Genomic DNA, 5,811 nt, shown 5'->3' on the forward strand with positions numbered 1-5,811 from the left:
GCCAAGGTCAGATGCTGAAAAGAGGAGAGAATGCTGAAGCAGCAGAAGCCCTGATCAATATGTGATTCTGCGATAAATGCCACACCATCACCATAACAGCTTTGACAGGGTGAGTGTTGGAAGATGTGATGGTTGGGTAAACTTCATTGAGGGAAAAGTGGCCATCACAGTTCATTCATGTAAGAAATTAATGGCTATATTTGCTATTTGCCCAAAGCACAGATTTGCCCAAACCTGTGTCCATTGATTGCATGCCACCTTCTTCAGTTTGCCTCCTCATTTCTTTCTTACCTTTTCTGTCATGGATGTGGCCATTGCTGCCTGGCCAGCATTTATTGCTATTCTTTGTTCCCTTAAGAAGGTAGAGGTGAGCTGCCTTCTTGAACTGCTACAGTCCATGTGATGTAGCTTGATCTACAATACCCTCAGAGAGGGAATTCCAGGATTTTGGCTCAGCAACAGTGAGTGAACTGTGATATATTTCCAAGTCAGAATGGTGAGTGACTTGGAGGAGAACTTGCAGGTGGTGGTGTTCCCATGTATCTGTGCCCTTGTCTTTCTAGATAGAGGAGGTTACGGATTTGACAGGAGCCATCTATGGACCTTTGGAGAATTTATGCAATGTTTCTGACAGATTGCACACACTGCTGTTACCACGTGTCAGTGGCAGAAGGAATGGATGTTTTTGGATGTGATGCCAGAAAAGTAGGCTGTTTTGTCCTGGATGTTGTCAAGCTTCTTGAATGTTATTGGAGCTGAACTCATCCAGGCAAGTGCGGAGCATTCCATCACACTCGTGACTTGTGCCTTGTAGGTGGCGGACAGACTTTGGGAAGTCAGGAGGTGAATTACTCATTGCAGTATTCCGAGCTTCTGACCTGTTCTTACAACCACTGTATTTATGTGTGGTGAATCCAGTTTACTTTCTGATCAATGATAATTCTCAGGATGTTGATAATGAGTGATAATTCCACTGAATTTTAAAGGGTGGTGGTTACATTGTCGGGCCTCGGACACTACCCTAAGGAACTTCTGCAGAGATATTCTCAAGCTGAGGTGACTGACCTCCAACAACCACGACTATCTTCCTATGTGCCAGGTATGACTCCAACCACCAGATACTCAACCGGAATTTATCAAGACTGCTTTGATCGTACCTCCTAAGCCTACACCTCTGACATTAAGAAGGACAAGGGTAGCAGACATTATGGAAACTTCGCCATCTGGAAACTCCCCTCTAAATCACACATCAGGTTAACTATATACTGCATCACTGTTCAATGTTGCTGAGCCAAGGATTCTGGAACTCCCTTCCTCAGACTATTGCGGTCTTTGGGTGAAAGTATACCCACCATGTTGTTAGGAGGGAGTTTGTGAAAAAGCAACAGTGAAGAAATGGTGACATGGCGTCAAGTCAGGCTGACATGTTTTATTTTTGTTTTTTACTTTCTAAACTCTCTGACTCAATCAGTCATTTTAATAAATGGGTGTTAGAGCCTTGCCAGGCATCACATGAAATGTGACTCCATACATGCTTACCCTTAGTTGTTAGTCTTCATGTGAGAGCTTGAAAACAATACCATCAGGATAATTAATTGTTCATGGGGAAATGGTCATATACCATAATAGTTGAAGAAAATATGTTGTTGTTTCTGATATGCAGCAAATGAAACTGTATTCATTTTCTTTTAATAATGGAAGGTGTCATGGTGAACTTTTGATTTTCTTTTCAGGATCTTGTTAACGCCCTCCCCTTGTGGAGGAGCATTAATAAAGGGGGCATGTCTATTTCTGGTAAAACAAAGCTAAATGCACTGCTTTGAATAATAGATCTGTCAGTATTTGTGGAGTGGGTGAGTAGGAAGACATTTTGAGCAAAGCCCTCCTTCACAGAGTCACCATTGTTGAACAAGTTTCAAAAGTGTCAGTCTCCGTACTTTGAGCTTTACCAAACTGATAGGATTAAGATTTCGTCGAATGACATCTCCCATCAGAGGAACTCTGGAACTGATTTGTTGATAATTGAGCATATCACAATATGCTTTTATTGTATCAATTGCGTACAAAAGGTTAAAAAAGGCTGAAGTTAAAAGAAGATAACAATGAGCTCTTTCAGTGAGGAAATTGTACATTGCAATCTCCATGTCTGTTTCTTATCCAAGTTTTCCACTATTTTTGGTGGCCAAAGGGTCAATAACCAAATGGCACAGATATAAAGTGGAGATATAAAGATACAATGCACCTGACACTATATGAAGAAAACCTTTTTAACACAATAAAAGCTTTAGATTGAAGTCCGTTTTCTGTTTGGGTGTGGATAAAGATTCAACTTTAACTTTCAAAAAGGAATTGGATAAGTACTTGAAGGAAAAATAAGATTCAGGGATATAATTTAAAGGGAAAGAATAGGACGACAGACTTACTCTCCAAAAGAGCTAGCACAGTTTATTTTTAGCACTAAATTATCTCCTTTTGTGCTGTGCTGTTCTATAATTCTGAGAAACCAAAGGTGGTGGATGCTGTCTTACCATCTGTTGTGGGGAGGTTTATTGATATTTATGATTGAGGACACACTGATTGAGCAATTAAAGAGATTTAAACTGATTTTATTTTTAGTCAGTAACTGAAATAGTAAATAAGTGAATGTCTGTGAATATTATTTACAGAAATTGGAGGATTGGTTAGCTCAGTTGGCTGGATTTGGCTGATTTGCCATGCAGAGTGACACCAGCAGTGTGGGTTGAATTTCCACACCAGCTGAGGCTGTCATGAAAGACTCTCCTTCTCAATCTCTTCCTTCACCTGAGGCGGAGTGACCCTTGAATTAAACAATCACCAGTTGTCTCTCTCTAATGAGAGGGCTGCCCCATGTCCTCTCAATTACGGCGACTTCACTTACTATTTACAGAAATGATTTGGAGATGCTGGTGTTGGACTGGGGTGTACAAAGTTAAAAATCACACAACACCAGGTTATAGTCCAACAGATTTAATTGGAAGCCCACTAGCTTTCGGAACGACGCTCCTTCATCAGGTGGTTGTGGACCTCCTCCACCTGATGAAGGAGCAGCGCTCCAAAAGCTAGTGTGCTTCCAATTAAACCTGTTGGACTATAACCTGGTGTTGTGTGATTTTTAAATATTTACAGAAAGCCTTTCATACTATTCTGGACATTTGAAATAAAGAATTTTGGTCATATTTTGCTGGTCAGGCAGCATATGAATAGAGAGGAACAGTGGTTACATTTCAGTCAATAACCTGTTTTCAGGATGGTTAGACGACTTCAGCTGCATTGTTTTCAAAGCCACTGCACTTTAGAAAGAATACCATAATCATTGAAAGGATTGCAAAGTAGATTCACAGCAATATTTTGATGGTATTATGATTAGATTAGATTAGATTAGATTACTTACAGTGTGGAAACAGGCCCTTCGGCCCAACAAGTCCACACTGACCCGCCGAAGCGCAAGCCATAATGGTAAAATATGAACTTTACATTTTTGATTTCCATCATCTGATTTTAATACCTAGTATATTCATGAGCAAACACAGAGTTTTTAAAAAGAAGATAAAATGACTTAAAGTGGCTACATCAATTAGCTGACCAGATTGAGTCAACTGCTGAAACCACCAATAATCAAGACCTAATCTGAGCTGAAACTAATATCTCATTATCAAAAAGCATTGAAGTTCAGGTCTTTGTCTCCGGTTTTGATTTATTCCACAATCTTTCTTTCGCTTCATTCACGGTATATGGGTATCATTCTCCAGTTGCTATGGAAAAGGTAGTAGTGACCTGACTTCTTAAATCCCTGCAGTCGCTGGTATGTAGGGTCCCCGAACTAATTTTAGGAAGGAAGTTTCAGGATTTTGACCCAGGGACAGGGACAGTTCCAAATCAGGACTAACATTGGGGCCAAGCATCCATTAACTGTGATGCAATAATGTCCAAATAATCTGGTTTTGTGACATTGATTGAGCATTAAATATTGGCCAGGGAACTGGTAAGAACTCAACAGGTCTTCTTCAAGTAGCAGAACAGGATCTGTTAAGTTGACCTTTGAAAGGAAACAAGACCTCATTTTCATATATTATCTCTAAATTATAGCTGTTGCAAGAGTACTGTGACAGAGAGTCTATTATGATGGAAGCTTGTGCTATACTGTTATTATTTTAAAGCATATTTTCTAAAGTGGATACTTTGGTTTGAATTTCTATCCTGTGTGTTAGGAAGGAGAAACCTAATTTTATTTTAAATTTTCAGTTTTTTGAGTGGTGCCAATTGTCTGGAATTTTTTGCATGAATTTATTTAAATGGTGCTTTTAAAAAGCCCTCAGGTAAATACCTCAGTGAAAGAAAGATCAAAGAGAGAAAAAAAGAAGGGTTGTTGCAGTACAATTTGGTGCCCTAAGACAGGGAAAGAGACAGAGACAGAGACAGAAGCAATTTCTTTTACAAAGACAGAACCATCCAGAAAGTCAGGAAGTGTGCAGAATTGTGGCAAAGAGCGGAAAAGGTAATTCAGAGACTTTTTAAAAAGATCTGTAACAGCAGCAATGCAGTTGACGATAGTCAGCAGAAGCTAAGAAGTCCTGAGTAGCTTAATGTCAGTGCGAAAAAAAGCTTCAGAGACAAGAGGGCTGTGGAAGAGATCTTGAAGGAACTCACATCAAGAAATAATTCAGCTGTGTTAACAGTTTGTTTCAGGATCTCAGGAAGAAACATTGACCCAAAAAAGCATCAAGTGAATGCAGAAGTTCACTGAAAAGAAGTCACTTACAGTAGTGCCAGTGAACAAAACACTTTGAAATTCGACAGAGGTTTCACTGATTTACATCTGAAAAGTTGCTGTTGAGGGTAATAGGGTTGCATCTTCAGCCAGAAGGGCTCAATAGATGATCTGTCTTGACCTGCTTCAAAGATCCTCAACATCATAGATGCCAGTATTTAGCTAATTTGATTCACTTGACAATGTTATCAAGAAATAGCTAAAAACATTGGATACTGCAAAGGCTATTGACCCTTACAATATTCTGGGAATAGTCCCATGTTACTTGTAGAAATTGCTGTGCCTCTAAACAAGCTGTTCCAGTACAGCTACAACATCTCACCAGTCAATGCAGAAAAAAAGGACAAATCAAACAAAGCTAATTACCACCTCATCAGTCTACTTTCAATCATCAGAAAAGTAATGGAAGAGCTGATCAGTGGTTCTTCACAATAACGTGCTTAATTTGGGTTTCACCAGGGTGACTCAGCTTCTGACCTCATTACAGCCTTGTTTAAACAGAGAAGTAAGATTGAAACTCCAGAGATAAGATCAGAGTGGTTACTCTCCGCATTAAGGCAACTTTTGTGGCGAAACTAGGATCAATGGGAATCAGTGGCAAAGCCCTGCACTAGAGTCATACCTGACAAAGAGGAAGATGGTTATGGTTGTTGGAGAAAGTGAGGACTGCAGATGCTGGAGATCAGAGCTGAAAATGTGTTGCTGGAAAAGCGCAGCAAGTCAGGCAGCATCCAAGGAACAGGAGAATCGACGTTTCGGGCATGAGCCCTTCTTCAGGAATGAGGAAAGTTTGTCCAGCAGGCCAAGATAAAAGGTAGGGAGGAGGGACTTGGGGGAGGGGCTTTTATCGCATTTCCAAAGCCCCTCCAAGTCCATCCTCCCTACCTTTTATCTTAGCCTGCTGGACAAACTTTCCTCATTCCTGAAGAAGGGCTCATGCCCGAAACGTCGATTCTCCTGCTCCTTGGATGCTGCCTGACCTGCTGCGCTTTTCCAGCAACACATTTTCAGCTCTGATCTCC

The sequence above is a fragment of the Chiloscyllium plagiosum genome, chromosome 1 (genome assembly GCF_004010195.1).
Source record: "Chiloscyllium plagiosum isolate BGI_BamShark_2017 chromosome 1, ASM401019v2, whole genome shotgun sequence".
NCBI classification, from domain to species: domain Eukaryota; kingdom Metazoa; phylum Chordata; class Chondrichthyes; order Orectolobiformes; family Hemiscylliidae; genus Chiloscyllium; species Chiloscyllium plagiosum.